This window comes from Ambystoma mexicanum, chromosome 1q, assembly GCF_040938575.1.
Source record: "Ambystoma mexicanum isolate Mex_15411 chromosome 1q, UKY_AmexF1_1, whole genome shotgun sequence".
Lineage (NCBI taxonomy): Eukaryota > Metazoa > Chordata > Amphibia > Caudata > Ambystomatidae > Ambystoma > Ambystoma mexicanum.
Genome location: NC_090922.1, coordinates 1,107,675,871 through 1,107,703,009, shown reverse-complemented (window position 1 = coordinate 1,107,703,009; position 27,139 = coordinate 1,107,675,871). Strand labels below are relative to the sequence as shown.

Below are 27,139 nucleotides of genomic sequence, written 5' to 3'. Positions count from 1 at the left end.
TTTGTTCCACTGAAAGGATTACCCACAGCTTCCATTCTAGCCCGAGAATTCCTTGAAAACATCGTTCGCTTGCACGGGTTCCCTTCAGTCCTAATCTCTGATCGAGGGAGCCAATTCATTTCCCATTTCTGGAGGAGTTGTTGTCGTCTTGCACAAATTGACGTGCGACTCTCTACCAGCCACCACCCTCAAACTGACGGACAGACTGAGAGGACTAACCAAACTCTGGAACAGTATCTTCGTTGCATGTTACAACAATCAGAGGGTACTTGGAGGGACATTCTTTGGATTGCTGAATATGCGTACAACAACTCAATACATACCGGAACAGGTAAAACCCCTTTCTTCCTGTTGTATGGGGTTCATCCTCGGACCTCTAATTTAGATCCGCCTCAAGATCTAGGAACACCCGCTGTGGACCATCTTCATGCGACCATAACTCAAACATTTAAGGAAGCCATCGCACACCTTCAACGAGCCAAAGAATCTTATAAGAAAGGTGCTGATCAACATCGGAAAGAGGCCCCTCAGTACCAAGTAGGAGACCAAGTCTGGCTGTCTACTAAACATCTATCTCTAAAAGGACCACGCACCTTTAACCCAAAGTACGTAGGACCCTACGTGATCACGGCTGTGATAAATCCTGTGGCAGTTAAATTAGAATTGGCCACTCGGATGAAAATACACCCTGTATTCCATGTTTCACTCTTGAAACCTATGCAACCCGGAACCTGTCTGACTAAACCTCCAGAGCCAATCCAAGTAGACGGAGAAACCGAATACGGGGTTCAGAACATCTTGGATTCTAAATTTTTCAAGTCAAAACTGTATTACCTGATTGATTGGAAAGGGTATGGCCCCCAGGAGAGATCTTGGGAACCTTCAGAAAATGTCCATGCTCCTCGTCTAATCAGAAAATTTCATCGGACCTTCCCCAACAAACCAATTTGGGAGGGGCCTTGAGGGGGGGGTGCTGTCATGACCACTGCCCCCAAGGTGTCAGACCTAGCCCAACATCCTTGGAAGCAGGGTCATGACCCTCATTACAGGCACCAGCCGGCCCCCGTAGGGGCCTTTTGGACCTTGTCCTGGCGCCAGTGGCGCCAGGCTCATGCTTATGCTTATAAAGGGACCCAGTCCCGGCACTGGAAGCGCCGGGCTCATATAAAAGGGATTGGTGCTTGGGTGGACTTACCTGCTGCAGACCATGCTGCCCTTCCTACCTGCAGGATGAACTCTTCATCCAATCCTACTGGGACTACTTTAACTGCTGGGTGGGGCCAGCACCACTCCCAAGAACCACATACTGGAACTCTTTTCTTACCTCTGGAGGCTGTGGAAGAAGACGCCTAAGCACTACTGAAGGCTATTTAAACCACACCCGATTGGTTTCACGTGCTTCGCGTTATTCTGCAATAGCAGCAGGACGCTCACCGTGTCGGCTCCAGCTGATCTTCTTCTGCACCTGAAAACAGGACAATCTTCAACTTACCTTCCTGAAATCCAGCTCCAGCCTTCCGTGACATCTGAAAAGGAAAACGAGAACAGAGTAGCACGAGAAAATACCAGAGCTGCTCTTACCACCCGTCGGCGCCTTCCAAGGCCTCGTGCCGCGATTCTTCGTTCTCCAGCCAGCTGCAACAACAAAGAATACAGGTTAGCGATAACTCCATGATATCTGCTTACCTGTGCCACGGTCTCCGCGAGCTCCGTTCTGCGCCATTTGTCCGCACCTGTAAAATACAAGAAGGACATTATTAGAGCTCAGGACTCCATTTCTACTCACGTGCCTCAAGTGGTCCTCCGGCACGATCCTTCGGCATCAGTCTTCATCACCGGTTGCACGGCGACCTGAAAGAAAAGGGGAAAAAGACATTTAAAAGTGCATTTAACTTCAGATGAACCTTTTGCTTGCCTGCAAAAAACTCCGGACTTTTCCACTTACCGGATCAACATACCGGACCTGCAAAGAGGCAAGATTCTGAAAGGACAATAAAAGACTCAAATAGGCACTTACCGTTCGTGCAGCTAACGACGGTCTTGCCTTCTGGACTCTACCTCCGCAATAAAAGGCTGAACTATCGTCCAGTGAAGTAACTGGCTACAGCGCCCCTGCACAGACGCAGGATGGAGAGCGCCGCATTTATTTACCTAAGGTGAGCACGTGCGGCCTAGGGGAGTCGTAGGAGTGTCAGGAAGGGGAAAGAGCCGAAACCCCGTCAGGCAGACGTTAACCCCCGTTTCTTCTCTGCCCGCAGACATCTCACTCTCCAGATTAAGATCACAGTAAGGAGGGGGCCCTTCCAGGGTGGTGCCAAAGACCTGCGAGTGACTCTGGAAAGTTCGGAGAACGCCCAGACCAGACCCGCGCCTCCGAGGGATTCAGGTGAGCGTTACACGGGCGTCTCTTCTTTACGTCGATGAAAAGTTGAAGATGAGGCGGAGGAAGGTGCTGAAAAAATGCCTTCCCGCTGAAGACGGCGCTGGAGTGCCCGGACAGAGCGATAACCGCAGTAGAAGCACAAATCCCAGCGATGGTCCAGCCTGAGACACTCCAAGCAGAGAGAATGGGGATCCGCCCTAGCAAAGCGACGTTCGCACGAAGAACAGGGTACAAATTTCAGACGCTCTGGCATAGACGGAGGACTACGCGATCGCAAAACCGGAGCAGGAGCGAAGGACAAACGGGAACAAAAAACTCCCAAAGATGCAAGTGCATCCAGACCCAACCGCGTGGAGAAAAGGACTGAAGGGCGTTGCACGGGGCAGAGCTCAGGAGGGCAGGGTTACGGCCGCGTGCGGTACCCAGCGTAAAAAAAGAGAAGGACAAAAAAATTCTGTTTTCCGTCGGGTGAAGGGGGCTCCCACAGAAGCATTGCCGCCCATCAATCACCAGCAAAGATCGGGCAGGAAGAGCGGGGGAATTGGGATCCTGTCCAACTGTGATCCCGTCTCCTGATCCCAACTGGCCGCCAGGTGAAGCTGTAGATACCTCATCTTGAGGCAAGCGTGCTGCACAGTGAGCATGCAGGAGGTCATCAGCCCCAGAGGTCGCAGGAAACACCATGCCGAGGTGGTTGAGTGGGCCAGAAAGTGCCCTATCACCTGCAAAGGGATAAGAGCCTCTTGGTTGTGTTCCAACGCACGCCTAGGAAGACCAGATCGCTGGTTGAGGCAGAACCTCAGCTGAAGAATATCTGCCAATATCTGGCAGGAGTGTCCCACCCCCTTGGGTGAACCTGTTGTTCAGCTAAGGGTATAGGCGATAGCCCTCCAACCGGAGGAGACTTGCCATCTTGCGGTCCTGTCTAATTAAGCCTACCAATGGCTCCATAGCCAGAGAAAAAATTAAGGGCGATAGCAGACATCCCTGGCATGTGCCCAGTCTAATCTCTACCCATGCCGTAAGTCGCCCATTAACCAAACATTTTGTGGAGGGAATTTGGAAGCTGGCTAGCACCACTCGGATGACTTCTGGGCACCAGCCAAACGCAACCAGTGTATGCCTGAGAAAACGCCAGTCCAGAATATCTAAAGCATGTCTCGCATCTAGGGCAGCTATGGAAAATGTCTGTCCTGGTCCCAAATGTATGACATCAATAGCGCGTCTTATGTTGTCCTGTGCATGCCTTCCAAGAATGAACCCGGACTAATCCCCATGAATTGTCAGCAAGACTTTTGCCCGTCTCCCAGCCAGTACCTTAGCATAGATTTTAGCATCTCTGTTGAGCAAGGAGATGGGGCGATGGAGCAATCTGTCGGGTCCTTCCCTGGCTTTAGTAGAGATGTGGTGGATAGGCTCACGTTCTCCATAATCAACCCGTTTTCCCTGATTCGATTAAAAAGCTGTATCAGCGGTTGCATTAACTGACCCCTAAAGGTTTTATAATAACCATTCCCAAAACCATCTGGGCCTGGCACTTTTTTGGTTGACAAGGAGCTTCTCGAATTGCCTACCTCTTCCTCTGTGATGGACCCATCCAAGCACCCCCTATCCTCGTCAGAAATCTGTGGTAATTCCAAACCTTCAATATATGCCATTTGGTTGGTCAGATCCATTTCCTCTGTTTTCAATAAGCCCACATGGAATGATTCCATTACCGCCCAATTGTCCTCCTCAGCCTATTGCATCTCACAGGAGTCATCCCTTAATTGCACAAAATAGTTGCATGCTCTTTTTTTCCTTATATTAGCCGCTAAGAAGCAGTGTGCCTTAGCCCCTTTAACATAGAAAGTCTGTTATGTATACAGCAATGACTGAGCCGAGTGGTCTGCCATATGTGCCTCTATTTGTGCTCTTATTATCCATAGGGCACGTAATGTTTTTAGCGATTGCCTCACCTTGTGTTGGGATTCTGCTTCCTTCACCTCCCTTTCCAGTTCTATATGTCGAAGTTCTCTCTCCCTATGGTGGGTTGTCATTTGGGCTATAAACTCCACCCTGGATTACCGTCTTGCCCGCAAACCACACCACTCGCCTGTCTACCTCCCCTGTGTCATTCTCCCTAAAGTAATCATCCATAGCTTTCCCCATATGTGACAGCAGAGTAACATCCTTAAGAACCAGTTTGTTCAGTCTCCACTGTTTGCAATACCCTCCTCTCTGGGTCGAATGATTTCAATCTGAAGGATCACTGGTGCATGATCCGAAAGATACCGCACTCCTATCTCTATTGTCATAACTTGGGGAATTAATGTTGCTGAGACCAGGACCATATCAGTTGTCAAGAATCCTCTATTTGCTGCAGAGAAGTGTGTATAGTCTCTTTCGGAATCATGAAAGAACCCCCAGGCTTCTATGAAATCCAAATCCATAAAGAATTTTCACACAGACTCTATTTTCATTGTTTGTGGGTGCTAAGGTTTTATCCAAGGTGGGATCCATAACGCAATTGAAGTCGCCGCCCACCACCACCTGTCCCTAACACCCACTCCCTATGTTCTGCAGTAACATGGCCAAGAAGTGGTCCCGTCGCTCATTCGGGGCGTAGACAGTTACTAATGTGAATACTGTGTCCCCCAGGATTCCTTTGAGCACCAGATACCTCCCTTCTGGGTCCCTATTCAGAAATTGCTTTCTAAAGCCCAAAGGTGCTGCTCAGTATTATCCTCACCGCTTTAGTCTTTGTCCCGTTGGACGTAAAGTATTGTTTAGGGAATGCCTTATGCATCATACACGCTTCATCCCTTGGAAGTGTTTCTTGGAGGAAAACCACTGTGGCCTTAAGCTCAATTAGGTGCTGTAGTAGCGACCAGCGCTTTACTGGCGAATTCGGACCCTGGACATTCAGGGTCACCATGCTTAGATCGGCCATTCTCCAGGGCTAACCATACACGGCATTGTACAACCTCCAAACTTCCCCCTCAAGCAACATCAATGTAGTCTCTGCCAGGGTATATACCTCATCACAGGCCTTGTGAGGCTTCAATCCTTAGCACAGCGAATGCCCCATCCCCCCACTGCCCAAACCTTCTAACTCAAACTCCTTTCTACCAACTGGGTTACTTTTCAGGTGAATACTTGTTCCCTTTGCCTCCCCCTGTAAAAAGAGCGAACCCATCATGTTACTTCTGCTATTTGAGAACCTCTCTCCCTTCCTTTAGGGTAAAACGCCCCTGTTGCCATCCTTCCTTCTTAGCCACGCAATGCAGACATTGTGCAGTCTATTTATCAGATGACATCTCCTCATGAGGCGGGGGGGAGGGGGGGGTCAAAGGGGGATCATTCTGCTCCATCAAGTCTGCCATTTCTTCATCCCTTGTTATGTAATATGACTTGCCTTGGTACTCCAATCTGAGGCCGCACAGGGAGGTCCATCTACAGTGAGTTCCCTAATCTTGAAACCAAGCTGTGACCATTCTCAGACACTTCCGTCTCATTAAGGTCGCCTGGGACACGTCCTGGAACAACACTAAACAGGTATCACAGAACTTTGCTGGCTCTTGCTTCTGTGCCACTCATGATCTTTTATTTCGTCTGAAAGCAGTGCACTCTCTTAAGTACATCCAGAGTGCAGTTCTTCTTTTGCTGGTAGGAGCTGTAGACTCTGTGGGTTCGGTCTAGTACTATATCCTCACCTGCACGGTTAATCAGTAGCTGCTGGAGTAGGGATATCACGTAATCCTTCAGGTTGGCATCCCGAAACTAATATGGGCATCCCCCGCAGCCTAATGTGGTTTCTTCTGGACCGGAGTCATCCTGTTTATTCACAGCCCGCTCGAGACAATCCAGTTTTGACAATTTGTCCTGCTCATAGCCCTGTTCACACAGTAGTCATGGTTTCTTCAACTCTTTTCTACCACCAGCATCTGCTTATTCAGATCCGTAATGGATCTGGTTAAGTGGACTACGCAATCTTTTAGCTCTTTATTTCAGCCAAGCAATTCTTGAAGATCTGATCATCTCGTGGGAGGGTCCTCAGGTTGAGTGAATTTGCACCGATGGCTGGTGCTGGCACTTTGCAGCCTCCTGACACTGTATCAATGCTTTGATGTCCTCTGAGTGGCTGAGTGGGGGGACTTTCTGTTTGCTTGGTTGTTTGGCCACCCTCACCTTTTCCCAGATTCACGCTCAATGTAAGGCCTAAATTGCAGTCAATTCGCCACCCCACGCTTCCTGGTTGATGCACAACTCTGCACCTCCAGGTAGCAGCTGGTAACCTGCCCTTTCAGCCTTATGTTACAGGGCGGATTGTGACTCGTAGAATTATTCTGCTCTGTTGAAAAGGACCCTCCCTAGAGCTCAGGATCCAGGCATGCGGTCACAATTCTAGGATGTTACGGTAATGCTATGAACAGGCGATCAGGTGTCGTGACTCCTTACCCAAGGACACTAACCTCTGCCTCACCCTCACGCTGCCCGTCTGGCCTCACCTTCCGAAATAATAGAAATGATGGCCGATCACCAACTCCCAGACCGATGCTGCTCGCCGGTCTCTCACCAGCAGAGGTTTGTTCCGTTGTGCATCAAACCTCCATTGCATAGTGAGTATAAGGAGCAATGACTTGCAGTGTATTGCACCAAGGTCTACAATGCAAATGTTGGTGGGCAACTGGGAGCATACTCCCCGCCACTTTTTTTACAGACTGACAGGAGTCTGGCCCAGGGACACTTGGCTTTAACTATCACGATACCTCCACAACACACAATAAAGGTAGAACTCTGGACTGGTTGGCAGACCTCAAACGCTCTACAACCATCCTCCAAAGTGCTCCAACCGCATGGTCGGACACCCACCTCATCTCCTTTATCATCCAAGGCAACGCACCGACCCTGCCCACCCCCCACACCAACCAACAAGTCCTCACCAGGAATAACCCAAACTTAACGCTCCATAACCCAGACCTTCATCCAGAACGTCCGACCCTACTGTTTGTAAGGATTTGGACACAACACTCTTGAGGCTGCTGTGCACAGCGTCACCCCCATCAAACTAGCCAAACCTAAACCTATGGCCCACCTCAACAAATGGTTTACGCCTGATCTAAAAGCCATGCGGAACGCAAAAAGAGCAGTAGAAGCTCTCTGGAGAAAAGCACCCACCCTAACTAACAAGGCCCTCTTCACTGCAGCAGCCGCATCATACAAATCTGCCATCCTCAGCACAAAAAAAAAAAAAAAAGAAATCCATGACAACCGCATCCACAACGCCAAATCCAAAACTAAAGAGCTCTTTAGCATTCTCAGGGAACTAGGGTCCCCAGCACCACCCTCGGAAACCTGCGCTAAAGACGCAGTCTGGTGTGCTCACATTCAGAAAGCCCTTGCAGCCAAAATTGCTCTGCTCCAATCCAAAATTGAGCAAAAAAAAAAAAAAAAAAAAAAGAAGAGCAGCCTGTCCAAGAACTCCATCCACACCACCACCCTCCCTCCACCTAAGACCCCAAATTGCCCATCATTTTCCATCTCCCCGTTCTCGGTTAATGAAGTGGAAAAAATAATCAAAAGTCTCAAACCTTCCAAATGCCAGGTGATCTCTGCCCAGCGACATTCATCCAGGAAGGCGCAAAGGAGCTAGCCCCATTCGTCTCGGCGCTAATCAACTCCTCCTTCGAGACCAACACGGTACCCAACCTCCTCAAGGAAGCCTGGGACAGGCCACTTTAAAAAAAAAATCTAGATGCCAGCACCACCCACACACTATAGGCCCATTACCACAGTTCCCTATATCCTCAAAATCTTTGCCTACCTCCAAATCCAGAAACAGCTGGAGGATCACAACTTACTAGGCCTTAGACAATCTGGCTTCAGGACCAGACATGGAATGGAAACGGAACTCCTGGATCTCAAAATCCAAATGGGTGAGATTAAGGACAATGGTAAGCTTGCCATGCTCCTGCTGTTAGACCCATTGGCGGCATTTGATCTTATCGACCATCAGATCCTCAATTATCACCTGTCTACAGCAGCCGCCTTCTCCAGCAATGCTTCCACTGGGGTACAACCCTTCCTGTCCAACCGCACCAATAGGGTCTTTGCACCCTCTGCTTCAGCGGATCCAATTCTCATCCATTGCAGAGTAGCACAAGGCTTGTTCGTTTCTCCAACGCTTTACAACATCTTCACCAAACTCCTCTTTGACCGTATCGACATCCTGGGTGTCACACCAATTATGCTGATGACACCCAGGTTCTCATCACACTCTCAGGGTGCTATGAAGATGATTGTAAAAGAATCAACGCGATCTACCTGGAAATCCAGGCGTGGATGGTAGATCACTGCCTTTGCCTCAACTTCGAGAAAACAACTTCTTATCGTCGGCTCCCAAACCCGCTTGAACAAAGTAGACCCCCAGCTATGTTTCCATCGATGGAAACCCAATCAAAGTGGCCAAAGAGATCAAAACGTTGGGAGTCTACTTGGACTCCACACTCTTCCTCAAGAAGCAGGTGAACTCCACGGCAACTTCCACGGCATACACAAACTAATTGACGCCTGCAAGAAATTCCTCTTGTCCAGTAGCTGCATCACACTAGCCTCGGCACTAGCATTATCCAAGATGGACTTCTTCAACACCCTCTACCTAGGCACCTCCGAAAGGAACCTCAACAAACTCCAGGTCTTCCAAAATAATGCATTAAGAGCAGCCCTAAGTATACAGAGATCCATGCACATCACTAGCTTCAGGCGAGATGCTCAATGGCTCCCTTTACAGGACAGAATCGCCCTCCGCACTCTTGTCATCACCCACAAGTGTCTCTCAAACACTGCCCTCAAATACCTAGCAGATAAATTCAACATAACCATCCTACCAGACCAACTAGGGCCATCTACTCGCACTGTCTAGCTGTGCCAAGATTTCTTCTAAATAGAGCAGGAGGAGCAAGGTTCCCAATTCTAGCTGCCAAAAGTGGAACGCCCTTCCTCTTAGCCTCAGGACGGAATCCGCATTCTGGACCTTCATAGTTAAAGTTAAGGGTTGTCTCTTCGGGAAGCTCCACGAATGCTGATTCCCAGGCCCCTTCCCCCCCGGAACCGCTGCCTGTTATAACCTCCTGATCAACACTGTATGTTGTTGCTCCCTAGACCACCTCTGTAACCTATGGTCAACCTGCACTTAACCATGTTTCTGTACTCTTATCTATATTATCTGTAAATCTGTATGTTCAAACTCTGTAACCTCTGTATACGCTTCAAGCACCCAGTTACCCGAGGGTTCGGTGCGCGGTACAAATAAAGAAACTAAACTAAACACAGGTACCAGTGGGGTCCCCCCAGGTCCAGAGCTGAAGACAGGTCAAACGGCTGTTGAGAGGGAGGCGTTGGTGGTACAGGAGGAGGTTAACTGTTCTGAACAACCAGTAGGGCCTGGACAGACGGGAGGGACAAGCAATAGCACCAGTAGTGCTGGAGGAACAAGAGGAGGACCCAGACGTGGAGGACAGGGAACGCATGATTAGGAAGCGCTGGAAGAAGTGATCCTCGCTAGTCACCGGATCCTTAGGGGCCCAGCTCTTTGAAGCGCTGGGCCGCTGCTCCCTGTCAAAGAACTGACGCATTTAGCCATTAGGCTGCGATGGGTAGATGTATCCCTGAGGAGAGTATGTTCCTTGACCATACAGTCCACTGCCGCTGCCAGAGGGAAGGGGACTGGGACCTTCTCGCAAGGCCCTGATTCGAATCCAAAATGGCTGCCACCCAGCAAGCTCTGCACAAAGGTCCAGCGCCATGTGCAGGCTCAGACATGGGAGGACACGTCCTGGGTCCTGAACCCATAACAGCACCATCAACCTCAGAGAGCACTCTGGTAGGCGCACAGCCCACTGCTGACTGGCTGGTAGTCGAAATGCCCTGACTCGCGAACTCCGGTAGGTTGTGCGCCCTCAGCACCTGTAATGGTAGTTGTGAAGAGGACTAACTCTTGCCGATGGCATCCGACAATCCTTTACCCCTTTGGGTCAAAGAAGAGGACAGACTTGATTGCCCTTCCGAGGACAGCCCGGTAGGGCCCCCAACCTCTCGGCTTGGGAGACGGTAGCCTCAGAGGACGTGGGCCTGCCAGAACCTGAATCCAAGGAACACTTGCCGGTGGGAACCCCCGGGTAAGGAGTCGCTGTGCTGAACAGAGGGGCTACCTTGTCTTGACTAGAGGTCCTGGAGACAAAGTCCTTAAAGTGCACCGAAGAAGTGTGGCACATCTCCCTCCAACGTGACAACCGATTATTCAATGCCCTGTGACCGAGAGTGCTGCAAGCCGTGCACGCGTCCCAGTGGTGGTCCAGGCACTCAAGACAGAGTGCACGAGGGTCTGAGGCCAGGAACCAACGGTCGATGAGGCGCATCTTGTGAATCCTCCTGCAGCCGACATGCGTCAGGGAGGCGAGGCATCAAATGGAGGTTAAACAACGGCGAGCAAGCGAAAAGTTTAAGTGTCTGCGCTGGCTGCCAGGTCGACACCGTCTTTGTGGAAAAAGGGACTGAGGTGAGTGTAAAGACTGGTAGGGGGTGTCTGTACTTCCGCTCTCTATATGGTAGAGGAGAGGCACAGAAGACCCCAGCCAAGATTCTCTATAAGGTAGCAATGGACGAGCAATCAAGGCCTAGCTTCTCAGGAGGTGATGCAGGCTGGTTTTAAAGTACAGTGTAGTCCCCGAACCCCCACAAAGGAATGTCCACACACTATTACTGAAAACACAGTCTTTATATAATTAATATTCAAAGGTATGTACACGATCACAATAACGCACTTTGTACTTGGAAGTCAATAATGATAAATATATACAATTCTAAAGTGGTACCACTAATGTTATCGAATCTCATTAAAGTGCATCAACTGTACGGTTAAAATGTCACACAGATTAATAACGAGGAAACCAGCAATAGAGATAGGCAGGAACATAAGTTGGTTGAAACAATAGGCAGAATGCTGACCCCCTACCACTAGGCACAGTTCTGTGTGGAGATCCCCCTCCCCAACCTGGGCAAACTGTCCATATGTTCAATAGTCTCACTTCTTCCTATTAAGGTTTTACCCCCCCCCCAATGTACCTGGTGGAGTAGAGTTCTCCGACGATGCGTCGACCGATCCTTCTGGAGTGCCTCCCTTTCAGGCAGGAGCCACGGATCGTCAAGAGGTGTCGGGGAACTTGGCGTTCGGTATCGGGGAATCGACAGCCCTTCTTGAGTGCCCTCCCTTTAAGGCAGGAGTCACGGGTCGTCGAACGTCCGACGGGGAACAGGGTGAACTACGGCAGGGAAGTGGCAGCTTCGTTCCTTGCAGTGCTCGACGACAGAGCATTGGCGTCCTGCAAGGAAGAGGCGTGCGGGGCACCTCGGTGACGATAGTTCTGGACCGCAAAGAGATGAAGAACTGTGGCCCAGCAAGGGCGTCGAGTCGTTGGCGTCTCTGTGGTCCTTAGGTGGCGGGAAACCCACCGGTGGATGCTTCTCGGCGCATCGACGGTCAGGCCTTCTCCAGCGGGAGACAAGCGGGTGACGATGCAGACAAGAGCGTCCGATGTGGCCTACCCACAACATACGGTCGTTGAGAAGGCTCCAGCCAGTCTGGTCGGCACTTCCTCACACTACCATATACAGAACTTCCACCCAACAGCCAGTCAGGGGGAAGGGACAGAGTCAGGGCTCCCCAGGACTTTGGGAAAACAAGGTAATGGGTAATAGAAAGTAAGAGGCCACCGGGGCCATCTTGTTTTCCATCAGGAATCAACTGATCCCAATGGCAGGGCCGGGGTATCCCAAAATGGAGGATACTCCGCACACCTGTCAAACTCAGCATGGAGCTGCCACCAGCCCCTACCCTGCTCTGCGGGCCACCCACAGTTGCCCAAAAACATACACTAGGGGCACAGGGTTGTACCCCCACCCATGGGTGCCATAAGGGTATCCCACGGGTCTGTTCATCAAACCAAAAGAGAGCTGCACCGCCAGGAGTCCCACATGAACTCCTGCGCAGAAAACACGACAGAACACATGATGAAAAGCAGTAAAGGACAAGGATACGGAGGCCCTGTCCCTCAGATGCATTTCCAGCATCACAGTGAGGCGTCTGAGGCTGCACCCCCCACACACTGTACTAAATTTAAAGGGGAAGCTCAATTTTTCGCTGCCAAAGTTTCCTGTACCGTCCCCATGTTGGGGGATACTCACAAGGATGGAGGAAAGGGGACGGGACGCATGAGTAGATCAGAATTAAACACCATCCCAATGGAGAGGACACACCTAGCAGTTTTGTCACACAAAGAAAATGTGGGTAGGCAACATGCAATTAATTGGGTGGTGCAATCAGAAAGAAAGGTAGTGGAGAATTGCGTTATGGATTGCCATTCACCAACAGGGTAGCCAAGCCAATTTTTAAAAAGATGTGATTCGACTTAGTGCACAATCTGGTCTTAATGGTGATGGAAATAGAGAGCTAGGAACTTAAAACATGATTTAGACCACGAGGAACCACTACCTAAAACACTGCAAAAAGGAACACACTCCTAAATCTAACATTGTTGCATAACTAACCCGCTGATTTAAAAGAAAATGTCGAGCAGTTTATGATAAATTTGTAACTGTGCTGTGGTCTTCATTAAAGACCTATTTCATTAACAAATCCTCCTATGCCATATGTCTATAAACTTATAAAATAAAGTTTGTGCATGCAATCAAGTGAACCACTAGTATGTGCATATAAGCATTTTATGCATAATCGTGAAAAGTGAATGCAAATATGTTGGCGCAGAACCACTGTACTTTGAGGTGATTGCTGTTCCTGCATATATAGTAATGACTTGTCGAAACTACACTGAAATGTTTGTTAGAGTGAAAAAGTGGTCCATGCACCGGGTACTCGCCTTGCGAGGGCAAATCACATGCCTGCCTGTTTCAAAGTACTGAGTGCCATACATTGTGTTAACAAAACATAGTGTTGTAGCCACCCTTTTCTGCCATCGGAACATCTGCATGTCATACATGTGGACCCAGGGCAATGGCAATTTCAACAAAAGGTGTTATTATTGGGGGTGCTGCATCTCCTTTCGTATGCTCCTACAGATCATAGGAAAGATTCAACAATTCTAGGCCATTGAATACTTTTAGCTAGTTTAAAGCCAATTCAACCGAAAGTCCATTTCCATTGTCTTAGACCAAAGTAATGTGCGCTCAAAAAATAATCGGAGGTTTGAAGACACACATCAAAAGAAACTGTCATAAGCATAGCTACTTGCAGTCACTGGCATGCAGCTTGTTGTGACAAATTTGAAGTGCTTCCTGTATGGGGACCAGTTGCACTGTTTGCAATGGGGAGGACCTCAAATATTCACTTGCCAGAATGAATTGTTACAGGCCTCATTCCCATCTAAATAGAATTCATTAAATCTGCTGTGAAAAACGCCAGAGAAAGTGGGCGCTGGCAAATTTCAAGTAAATGCAGGATTTCTCTCCAGACCCAACAGTTTAATGCATGTAGTTACTTTACATACATTCATGTAAATTAACTGCTCAATATGAAAATGTATATGCCGGTTTTAAAAAGTAGAAATGCATACAAAACAATCCCCTTTTCTCTCCTAACCTCATTCCTTCAAGCACATTCCTGTTTATTAAAAATATGCCTTAACAGAGCTCTCAAATCATTCTATAAGTCCTGGCATTTGCATTGCATGCCATTTTGTATTCCTGCATATATTATACTTGATATGTTACATGTGCCGCAATGTAATATAAAGTGGACTGGTACACTATTTCACACCTGACATAGTGCAACCTGAGCTTTCCACAATCTACCCCATGTATGTCTGCACCCATTTCAGACTTTCAACCAAGAAGCGCCGGATGCCCTGGGGCGCTCTATAAATAAAAAATACAAATAGTCACCAACTTGTAGTCATTGTTTGACACAGGCAAGCATTTTGGTACAATACGTTATATGCATGACATTTGTAAATATGCAATTGAAAGTGTCAAATCTCTTCCAAAAGATAGTTAAAGCATCCTGATTAGGTCAGAGCTGGCAATATCACAAATATTACTTGACTATACTTTAGTTTGTGTAGCAACAGGTTTGTTCCTGAGAGGCTTCTGGTGCTTTCCTTTATGGTTGAGGACTCCCGAAAAGAAAGCACTTTTCATATGGATGCAAGACTTTTGTGCATACCTGTCCATTGCAGCATGAACATCCAATATCCTGCAGTCAGAGAAGCGAAATACTTTGCAAAAAGTTTTTTTACTCTTGTGCACGGTTAGGGAGAATTTTCAGTTTATGTGCCAATTCCCTTTAAACTGAGAGACCCCAAGCACTTTTGCTGGACTGATTTTGTTGATTTTAATCTCCTGCGTGAGTGGAACTTTTTACCACGCACTCATTCTTTTTCTCTGACTGGGATTTTTGATTTTTACTGTTTAATGGAGTTTGGTAAACCCCATAGCCATCTGCTTTTCTGCTTCGTGTCACACAGCACCATCAGTGCAGTGTCACTGAGGGGTCCCTTGGACTTCTCTTAATGTCCAAATACATTTTCTTGTGAAAACTACAGTTTCCAAGAATAGTAAAATAGCTTATCTTACTTACCTTTTCTTTTGTCGGTCCGGCACACACCTTATGTAGGGTGCTGGGGGTCAGGGGATTACATAGGAACTCCTTATCCAACTTCACATGTAACATTTTGTTACACTGACTAACTTAAATGGCTGGTGGCAGTCGTTACATTTTACTACCTTTTGTGCAGGTTGCTAGCAGGCCTATTTCTCAGCTGCAGTACAGCACCGTGGGTGACCATTTTCTCAAAATCGCCAGTCTTCTTTTTTCACCATTTTTCATTTGTCAGTTCCTTCTGGGATTTTACACTATCCTTTAGAGTAAATTTGATTTTGAGTTTTGCCTTTGGCGGGTTTCATCTCTGAAGCCTGTCCAGGCTCCAGTGTGTCTTGGAAGGCAGGAAGTGAGGGAGGACCCTGAACATTCACTGTCCTTTGTCTGTAGGTATGCCTGCCTGGAACCAGTTGTAACTGAGCAGCTGGCTGTTCTAGAGGACATCCACCCCCCCAGGTGACTGACAGCTCCACGACTGTGAATGAATGGGAACCCGCATAAAATGCGAGAATTTTGGGACTACAGGCAGAGTTGACCTCTGGAACAAGGATTCCGAAGCAGAAGACTAGCAGAGACGCAAGTAGCACCATCCAGGACCGCAAGACCACCAGTTAAGACTTGCAGCTGTGCTGACCACGTTTTCACATCGGCAGGGAACACCCGCCAAGGACTACTTCCTCCCTTCGCCTGCTCGGACCAACTAGCCTCAAGACCTTCATTTTGGGCCATCCCCCGACTTGCTGTGACTTTCCTGAGCTGCAGAATCCCAAAACCCAGGGTACCTGCACCATCATTGAGTGGATTGTCTTCCGAAGATCAAATCCGGCTGAAACTTTACAGGCATTCGTGTGGACCTCCAGAGGCAGGAATTCTTCATCAAAAGCCACCTCACCAGGGTTCAGGACCGGGTAATGGAAGAGAATCCAACGAGCAATATTGGTTTCATATTGGCACCAAGAAAAAGGCACCAAAACCAAAAAGCCGCTGGAGTGAGCTGAATCTATTGCTGCCAACCCCTTTCCCGAGTGCCGCTGCAGAAGCCTGCCAGTGTCTCCCTACCCCCCCCCCCCGAGCCCCCCTTATGTGACCATGACCAAGAGGCAGGAATCGGGGTCTGCAAAGTTGCACCTAGAAGAAATCAGCTACAATTTCCTCTTCACTTTCAAGGTACTATGGGGGTTTGGGTTGTACTTACCTTATGCCATTTTTGGTTCTTCCTGGCTTGGGAAGTGCTGTTTTCTCTGAGAGTTGACCAACTCCTCTGTGCAGGCCTTGCAGCTTGTGCACTATCAGGTAGGCTCCCCTTGAGATGCCGTTTCTCTTCAAGAAACACTGACTACTTGACTAAATTTTCCTCTGAAGATCTTCATCAGAACTGGAACTGTCCATTTGACTTTGGATGTACTGTTTTCCCAAAGGTCCAGCTTCTTGATCCTACTGGCTTTGGCAGTGCTGGTTCCTCCTCCATAGGTTTTAATTGTGAACACTTTTATTGCTAGGAAACGGACAGCCTATATCCCACTGCGAGAGTATACTTGTTATTAACAGTTACCAAAGTGTTTTCTGCCTAACTCTGAAACTTTCCCTCCCATCTCAATTTTGTAAAGGTGATATATATGTGCTGATACTGACCTTTATTGACGTCACTCAATGTGCTGGATATGTAAAGCATAGAAAAAGTTACTCGCCTGCATTATTGTTTCTTAAATAACTTGATTCCATTTTACATTGAATGTTACTGTTAGTTGCTGCATTTTAGATGCACGTGTGCGCCTTATGTATATATAAATAAATATATTTTAATATAACTGAGTGTTTACTTGGATCTCTGCGTTTACCGATTTCAGTGTACTGCTCTACAGTTCACATTACTCCCTCCTAAAATAAGCCTGACTGCTCAGCCACTCTTCCGACTTGTGTAGTACAGGTCAACATTAAGAGCCCCTAATAAAAAGAGATAAGTCTCACGAAGTCCCACAACAGTTGGACTTGAGAAAAACGTGCCTAACATGCACAGGCTCCATTTCCCTACATGAAGGCCATGACATTCAAATTTCAAACACCAACTCACAGAGGATGGAGGACAGACATTGAAAAAAATGATTTGATTTTACCTAATGGAATAAACCGAACTGAATACAGACACATGGTACAGATGGGGCACTAGTTAATTTCTCTCCTGTGGTCTGTTTTGTGAGTTTGCGTCTCGCCTTTTCGTGTCTGGGCCATCATAACATTTTGGGGCCCAGACAGACAACTTTGGGATCCCACAAACAAAAGAATTAAGGCAACCCTCAAAACTCGCAGGTCGCCCTTTCCCTCCACCAACCCACTTCGTCACAATCAAAACCTACACCTTGGTAGTCATCTTAACAAGAAATAAATGTGAAGAGTTGCCATTGTAAATAAAGTGTTCTCTTCCCTAGGTTTTTCATCTTGATGTTTTGAAATACCACAAAGCGCACCACCATGACCGACATGTTGATCATCATTAAAGAACATAAGTACCAAGCGAGAGGGTTGTGACAGCCTCACAGTCAATGAGGAGGCTCAGAAGGGGGTCTTTACCACATGGTACAGATTCCGCACTGAGCCTTATCAGAGTGGGAGGCACCATTCCCTTGCCGGGAATCTGATAAGTGTGCTCTCCCCTGTATCACATTCCTCCAACCCCCGCCCCCCTTTTCACATAGCCAATCCTCCCCTCCACCCCTGCTAAACTTGCGGTTCCTTGTCTCTTGCCGGCACCAGGAACACTAGTGTTCCCGGCAAGTCTCTGGTGTGCAAACAGCAACCATGGAAAGGAGGAAGGGACTAGGTGTAGCTCCCTTCTCCCTGATCCATGGTGGCCATCTTTTTCCCCTTGATTTAAAAACGGTCAACACGTTGTTTCTCAATTTAAGAAAAAACAACATTAGTACCCCATAACAACATGACGGGGTACTAAGGGGAATATTACCCACACAAGAGGGGGCGGCAATTAATGGGGCAGGTAATGCCCCAGGCTTAAGTTAAAACACTCGCAAACCTGGCCATTTAATGCACCCCCTGCTTGGTTAATATTGCTTAATTAACAGATCATCGGACATTGCTACAAACACACCAAAGATACTTTTCAATTTGAAATAACGTTTCACAACAACGTTGTTACAGAATAGGAAGGATGATGTACAGATGTATTTTATTGTGCATAATGATTACTGTCCGGATGACTTAACAGTGGTGTACTTCAATGACAAGTTAAGAAAAATCCTTTAACAACATTATTGTGTTAACTGTTATATTTTAGAAATTACTTTAAAAAAGATGTGAAGAATAATGACGAAAGGTAATATTGATATGCATGTGTACGAAGTGTGTGTGCGACACACGTGTGCCAATACAAGAATTCTTCTAGAGTATTTTCTTCTCCAGCAGCTTCAGAAGTCACCAACAGAGGAATTCGCTCCATTGTTTGCAGCCAGGGCACACGACATACTACATGAGCACACGTGTGAGACTGCCCAAAAAAAGGTCATGACAAAACTGGTGGGTCGCATTGATGAGTATTGTACAATAAGCGATGCTCCATAGAAAATACTCCACTATGAGGTGTACTGATGATTCATGGAGAAAACATATGGGGGCTGACCATTCTTTTAATGTCCTGGGCACTTCACCATTCTCCTGACTTCTTAATTCCTCCCTCTTTGACTCCCTTCAATAGTCAAGTGATGTACAACTTCCCACTACACGGTTGTGACTTTCTCAATACTTTCTTGCGCTTTTCAAAACTGCTCACCTCCTCAGTCACCCCAGTGTAGTAGTCTTTGTCTGGTGAGAACCCTTGATCTGTCATTCGAGATGTGTAAACCTCCAGAGTCAAGTTCACCAGCTTTTCCGGAGTTGTCCCCGCCACTTTTTCCTTCTAGCATATATTCTTTGACAGTGGGAGTTGTCATAATCCCAGGTTGAAACGCCTGGGAAGACGCATCCTGCAAACGCACATTGTACATACTGGGTTGTTTAGCCTTCCTAGTATAGAGATCTAGAAACAAAACTTTTGAGATACACATCCGCAATGTTCCCTGTAGTGTAGGTACGAGACCATTAGCAGGAGGGTCACAACCACTTTTTTCTATTGGTTTCCACTGGTGCTTCTCTTGCTGTGATGCATATTCTGAAGCTACTGGCTCTCAAACTAACCTCTGGAACCTTTCATTGAGGCCGCCTCTCCTTCCCTGAGGTTGTTTGCTGCCAAATCCACACATGTGGGGTGGAATTAGGACGTACTTGCGTCCCTCCCCCCATACATACAGATTGCCCCACGTTATGAAAGATTTCTCTTTTAGCAACGTTCCCTCCATATTACAGGTACCCCCAAACCTTTTGCTTTTGTTATTTTGTTCATGTCCTGAATTTTAACAGTGAAGGGAAGACCTCAGCTTCACTCCACTGGCCTTTTGCTCTCTATTTATGGGGGAACTGACCAGTCCTTTAAACTGTTTGCCTTAGTCTTTTGATTTTGTTTTCTGATGGGATAACTCATGTTGCACAATCCATCTTCCAATGCAGTGCAATGGGAATACTTTTCTATCACTCTAGACTACACTCAAATAATTATTTGGTTACATTTAAATGGGCAAAAAGACAGACTGGTGACAGCAGCTGTATTTTTACTGTAGGTTTTGTTAGCTTTGTCACGTTTACTGAATTTGGCTACTGACTGACTCGTGTCCCAACATGGCCATGCCACAAAGTGTTTCGCTTGTTCCTTGGCCATTTTGCCATTCTTCTTCCTTTGCCAGGTCAGGGAATTCCTTTTATGGTCATGCATTCACCCAGGAAAGCAGTGCTTCTCACATGCTACTTCAGGCCATGTGTTGCAAACCAGGAAGTGGTTTCAGTACGTGTGCAGTGTATGCATGGATTTCTCCACCAGTGATCTCTGAGTAGCAGATCTATTGGTTGGCCCGAGTTTCGGTGCTCACCTTAATTTAGGCTAAGAAGAGGGGTCCTGCCGCCATTCCTTCAGATCTGAAGAAGAGCCAAGTAAACTGAGTAGCAGTGAAGACACGTGGAAGCCTCCTGAAGAAGCCTGGAGACTAACTATTGCTGTCTTAAACCGCAACTGTGACGTCTGCTGTCACTGTGCATCAGTGGTAATCGTTCAAACCGGCTTTCCTGCATCTAGTCAAGGATCACGAAGAGTCCTGCATCAGTGCCTGCTGCATTGGTCCACGAGAAGAGGATGCACAGTGCCAGTACCCGACTGGACTCCTCTTGCACCCACAGCTCCTAGTCTTCTTCAACTGGAACCAACTATCAGAAAACCAACCTCTGGCCTGCCAGGTTTGAGGAAAAAATCAGTACAGGTGGTGAGTAGTAACAATACTTACTGGTGCCCCCAACTTCACCCTTAAAAGGTGTGTGAACCTATTGGCTTTGGTAACACGTGTTCGTAAAGCCCTCCGAAAGTTAGAAAAGCATTTTACTTGTGTTTTTGGGCCTATAATAACTAGTATTTCTTGATAATTACTAAGTTTAACCCTTGTGTACTTACGCCTAAGAATAAGCCTTGTTCATTCTCCATGCTACCTTGATTGGGTTTGGCCAAACTCCCAGAAGTTTCTCCCTGATCACTATAACTAGGGTGGGCTCCTGTTAGGGTAGAAATCCTTGATGCGAAATTATCTACACCCTTGAGACCACCAGCACTTTTTTACTGGACTCAGATTTTTATGCTGGGAGAGTAGAACCCATTTCCACACCCACTCCACCTTTTAATCTGTACTTGGAAACCTTGATATGAAGGAGGCAGCACCCCCTCCACATGCACTTTAAAGTAAAGTAAGGCAAGATGCATTTGAGGCACTGTGATGAGCCAGGGAGGAGGGGGAATTGTGAGAGGGATGCCTTCCTGTCCAGAAGGATCCCATGTTAATATAACCAAGTATAGTGTAACTACATGGTGTGGCCCAAGGCGCGGGCGGCATTACTATTTTGAGTAGATAATAATCCTAGGTGGAAGGGAAGGCCTGCGAAGTAAATACAGCATTACATCCACTAGGCTCAAATCCACGAGGCCACACACATCTCCAGTCATGCCCGAGCCCCCATGAGGACAGTTTGCACCCTCACCCGCCGTCTATTCGTTGTTTCCGAAAGTGATGCATATAGGTGTTTCACCCAAGAGGAATGTGCCTTACAAGGCAGTGATCAGAGACCAGCGCCTGGTGTGCATGTTATCTCACACTACCAAAAGCTTGACCCAGCCCATTCCCAGGTGAACACGAGTTATAGCCCATATAACTGATTAAACCCTAAGATCCCCGAATTCCAAGGCACCAGGTGCCCTTTGACCACCCACCCCAAAGTAACAAGTCCTAAAATTTTCAAAGAGGATGGAAAGTGCATATCGTTGAAGCCACAATCGTGTTATTTGTATTGCGAAGTGCAGGGAGGGATAAATTATAGTTCAAAACCAGGGGGGAGACCCTGGAGCCAGATGGAGCGTAGGGAGTGAGTGAAATGTGTATGTGAAGGTTAGAGTGCCCCAGAACCTCCCGTGTATCCGTCTTAAGGCCTGCCAAGTGCACAGTATGAGTGATCAAACAAGCTGTATAGTACGAGTATAATTTATTTTTTTCCAGACTTTAATTGGTCTTCGTAAAGCCAGATGAAAATTAGAAACAAGAATTCCGTAGTCAATTCAATACAGCAATGAAAAATACATTCTTCCCGTAAAAAATAAAAAGGACATCTAACATTAAACCATGAAAAGGGTTGCTAGCTGGGCAGTCCTGCAGTAAATGAACAGAGGCCAACTCTTAATGTGCATCAAGGCAGGGAAAGCCCTTTTATTTACAAGCGGCCATGGCTACACCCAAACCTTAATACACCAAGTTTATAAAACTGATAAGATGAATTAAATTAGCTAGTTTCAAACCTTCTAAGAACAGTAACAAACATAAAAATAATCCTGATCGAGTAAACAAAAAAAGTGGCCATAACTTAAAACTGGCTCATGAATACTGTAAAACAATTAACTGAGTCGAGAAACTATTGCAGTTGTACTACAAGAACGAAATCAGTGAGGCTCCAAAAATCTTTATAAATACAGCCATTTGGAAGGACGATCTTGATTCAGGAAGGATTTTTTAATCTTTGCAAGCTTAACTATCATACCTGTCTCTGTAGGATCCACCTGAGCGATCATATCCACCTTGACTCCTGCCACTGCTGTAATAATCTGGATCCACCATATCCACCACCTACGTAGCCTCCACTCTGGGAGTGAAAGCGATTGCTACCATAGCTATTCCCACCTTGACCTCTGCAAAAACCTCTGCCGCCGGAAGACCCTCCTCTGTAGCCCCTGCGACCACCTTGCTCCGATTTGCCTGCCTAGTCAACCCGAATTTGACGACCACCCAGAGTCTTTCCATTCATGGCCTGCAGCCCATCTTTAGCGTCTTCCTGGTTCTCAAATATGACGAAGCCGAAGCCCCGGGAACGCTGCGTCTCTCGGTCCTTCACCACAACTTCTGAAATCTGCCCATACTTGGCAAAATGTTGTTCCAAGTTCTGCTCGTCCGTCTGAAAGCTCAGACCACCACCAAAGAGTTTGCCATCATCAGAAGACATGATAATATCTTTTCTGTGTTCTTGCCGCTACTGTAGGTTCAAGTCTGTGGTGAAGGTCCAGTGCAAGATGGTAGAGTAGGAGTGTAATCAATTTGTTTTCTGACCTTCGACGTGAGAAGAGCCATGCAGCACCCACGTGATGGAAGACGGACAGACTGGACTTGGACCAATAAACTGCCATCCCTTATGGATAAAGGTGATACTTGTATAGGGTCAATCCAATCAGCCATGCAGGTTTTTTACTGTATGCATTGCGTCATCGAAGACCATGTTTGGCTTTATAAGATTCTGCTTGTACTACTTTTTGGCAGAATGTTATTTACAGCAGAGTTATTTGCTGTTGCTCTCATCTCCTTATGAGATTAAACATTGTTATCCTTACAAGATCAACTTGGGCCTTTCTTTCCTAGCGGTTTGTATTCTCTCTGGTGTGAGTGTTCAGGGGTGTGCCTTCAACCTTTTCTCTCTTTTGGATTCTCTTATATGGAGTTATACTTTCCTCCCCGTTTTCTGTCCAGTGTTGCTGGGAGCTCCAGTTAGCAGGGCATGGGGACACCATTCTGTCTCGTATTATATTTTGAGAAATCGGCACACACCACCTTATGGGGAGTGCTGAGGGGAAAACTTTAGTTACTGTCACAAGTTCATATGACAGGCTGGTGGCAGTGTACCTTTTTGCATGAACTTTTGTGGATTTCTGCTGCAGGATGTCTTTGCAGCTGCGGCAGGGACACAGGGGGAGGTGCGGGGAGGGGTGGAGTTCACCATTTACCAGAAATGGTGGCTGTACCTTTTAAAGCCATGCTCATGATGACTTTTAGTTACTTGAGATTTCTTCTGGGTGAGGGAGGTCTTGATGGGTCTCTCGTCTTTTGCAGGCTTCTCTTGGAAAGCCCACCATGGTCAGTACAGTAAGTCTGTTAGTTACCAGAAACTCCCCTGGTCTTTATCCTTTGTGTGCCTACGCGGAAGAACTTTAAACTGGAAGGCTGGCCGTGCCCTTGGACCTAGATTTGCATTCATGGCTTGTCTGGTGATTGGTGGGTTTAACCAGTTATCCTGCATAAAAGGCATGGGTCTGGGAGCTGAACCTCCGAGTTGACCATTGGACAGAAGATCCAAAGTGGAATCCGAAGGAGGATGGCCCAGCAACTTCAAAGAGACCGCCATAGCCATTGAGTAGCGTCTGAAGACTTGACTCCGAAATCCAAGCAACAGGGAAATTCTCAGGAAAAAACAATTTCCTCCCATAGACTGGTGGGATCAACCAGTCTGAAGATCGCTTGCATTTTGCAACGTCCCTCGAAGAGCCGTTACCCTGCCAGGGTGCGATATTTCAATACTCTAGGACCCGTGCCATTTCGTGGTGCATTCATGTTTGAAGCACAGATCCGGGAGAAACTTCGTGGGCATCTTTCGGGGGACAGCAGTGACACCTTTCTGCTCCTTTAAGTCCTCTCTGCCAAGGCGAGGATCGAGAACCAAAGAAAAGTCTCCCGGACAAGAACTGCCCGTGAACTGAAGTCTGAGGGGCTCCAACGCACCAGTATTGAAGATCCACTGCTAGGCATCTCACCATCTGATCCAACCAAAAGTCCTTCAGCCATTCAGGCCCAGAAATCTCAATCAAGTACAACTGTCGCCTCACCTTGAGGACCTGCCCGCTGCCTCAAATTCTTTTGTGATAAGGTACGGTTCCAAGCTTAGGTACTTACTGTGGTCTTGTTGCATTGCTCAGGTGTTCCTGGAAGGCTGCAGTTACTTGCACCTTCCCCCACGACACCCTGAGCCCCTCCGGGGTGAACAACCCATTGGGCTATAAATTGCTCAAACTAAATATTATCTACCTGCAAACCTGAAGACATCCTCAGATTGTAATCTGTTGGCTCCTTACTTACCTCCTTCCTCCTCTGCCCTGGTCACTGCACCCCCAGTGCCCTCGACTCGACTCTTTTGGACTCATTTAGTATAGGGTTGGACTTTTGAAGAGTGATTAAGAGTTAACTAAAGTTGTAAAAAGTAATCTAGGTTTGCTTAACGGCATCAGTAGTTTTCTAACTTTTGTGTTAGTTACCTCTGATTTTATATATTATATATTTTATTTATATCACGCCCATACACAAGTGTTTCAGAGCGCGACGAGGCAAGGGAGGGGAACAAGGGAGGACAAAAAACAATCTTACTAAACCCAGTGACATTGAGAACGTGTGCCGGGGAGAGGGAAGGGGGAGAGCGCAAGGGCAGGTGAGGACTGGAAAGTGCTGAACACCTGATCAAAACAACAGGTAGTGCAGCCAGCAAGTGGTAAGTGCAGGAATAAGGCACAGACAATGAGTGTCTAATAAGTGCAGGAAGAGGACTGTACAAATATAGATCCAAGTGCAGGGGTTGCCAGAAGGCACTGTGGGTGTGTGAATGGGTGGGCAGAGATATGGGCGCGAAATCAGAGGGTAGCCAGGAGCCCAGTGCCAAAGCAGACAGAGATCAGCAGGGGAGAAGAAGAGCGAAGGCTGAAGCAAAGAGTAAGGTCTTGAGGTGCTTCCGGAACCGAAGATGATTCTCCTGAAGTTTCAGAGAGGCAGTTCTAGAGGGAGGCCCCAGCCGAAGAAAGATCTACCCCCAACGTGTTGCTTGGAGAATCGACTGACCCCGAGGGAGGTGGAGGAGCAAAGAGCTCAAGTAGAAGGTATTCTACTTCCTATTCTTACTATCCTTATGTGGCGTGCAGGGGGATACAATGTAACCTCTTTCTTACTTACTGTTAACATTTTGTTACAATTGCGAGCACACATGAATGGCTGGTGGCAGTGGTTTCACCTTTAAGACTTTCACTCTATTACTCGCAGGCTGTTAATTCAGCCTCAGTAATGCACAGAAGGGCCAACATTTTTCTAAAATGGTGGGCTCCATTTTTTGCCTTTTCTTGTGTGCGTGCTGGTGATGTCTTCCCCTGCCATTATAGGCGGGAAAGACCTCAGTGGGAATTTCTTCTCTGGCAGGAATTCTTTGGAGTGACTGAGAATGTTGGAAGTGAGGAAGGAGTCCAAAACTCGGCAGCCCTTGGTCTTTCACCTTGCCTGAAAGGGACCAACTCCCAGTGGGGGGCTAGCAGTCCTGATTGGACAGCCAGACCGCCCCTTGCTTTAAAATGCAGGGAGAGAACACAGAAGTTGTGCTGTAGTTCCTGATAAAAACTCAACCTGGAAGCTGCTGAAAAGTCAACCACTGGAGCTGAAATCGAAGAGGAAGCGACCAGAGAGCCTGCTGTGTAACCGGAGCCTGCTGTAACCCTTCCTTCTAATCGACCTGGAGGTCCCGAATGGCTGGCATGATCCACTAGTCTCAAGAAGACATGCACTTTGAGCCATGCTACGGCATTCTGGGACCTTCCTGGGCTGCAATAACCTCAAAAACCTGGGACCTCGAGCCATTGTGAGGTGCACGGTCTTCCGAAAATCCAATCCGTCCGACACTTTGTTGGCCTCCTCTTTGCTCTCCAGAGACACATTTGAATCCTTGTAATCCCCTCAGCAGAGTTCTGGACCAGATGAGCAATGAGAATCTGACCAGTGATATTCAGTCTTCTCCTGGCTCCGCGAAGAAACATGTTCGAGAGAATTTTCAGTGCCAATTCCTTTTAACAGGAGACCCCCAGAAAATGTGGGGGTGAGTGGAGCTTTTTGCCCCACTCATTCTTTTTCTCTGAATGGGATTTGTTTTCTATGTTTTATGGAGTTTGGTAACCTCCATATAGGAATAAAAGGTATCTGCTTTTTGCTGGTTGGAGGTTACTGGCAGGCTGATTTCTCAGCTGCAGTACAGCACTCATGGGGGACCATTTGTTTTGCAAAATGGTCCCAGTCTTCTTTTTTCAACATTTTACATTTGTCAATTCCTTCTGGGCTTATCTTCGATCCTTTGGAGTAGATTGGAGTCCTTTGTGAGTTTTGCCTCAATGAAAGCCACGGTGGCTCCTGTGCCTCTTGTGGAATGAGCTCTGGGCGTAAAAGACAGTGTCTTATTTGATAGGGAATAGCACAGTTGTATACATCTGACTATCCACCTAGAGATGGCAATTGTTGAAATGCGGTCACCTTCTCTGCCTGGCTTACAGAGACAATTGATCTGTTTTTCTAAGTGGTATGGTCTACATAGTAGAGGACTGCCCTCCTCACATCTAGTGTGTGGAGTTTTACCTCAGCTGAGCTGTTGCGTTCCTGAAAGAAAGTCGGTAGCTCAGTTGACTGGTTTACATGAAATTTGGAGATTAATTTAGGCGAGAACCTAGGGTGAGTACGTAAAACCAGCTTGCCTTTGTGTACAACAAAGAAAGGATCCTGCACTGACAATGCTTTTATTTTACTAACTCTTCTTATGGAAGTGATAGCCACTAAGCAGGGAGTCTTATAAGTCAGGTGTTTTAGACTAGACTTGTGCATTGGCTCGAAAGGGGGTCCCATGAGCTTAGCGAGTACCAC

General features: G+C 47.3%; 1 protein-coding gene and 1 pseudogene across 14 annotated transcripts in view; both read right to left on the bottom strand.

The window, feature by feature from the left end:
* MTF2 (metal response element binding transcription factor 2) overlaps positions 1-27,139 on the bottom strand; it is a 1,089,527-nt gene that overhangs the window by 135,000 nt on the left and 927,388 nt on the right. The window lies entirely within an intron of this gene.
* LOC138542306 (cold-inducible RNA-binding protein B-like) lies at positions 22,056-22,714 on the bottom strand (annotated as a pseudogene).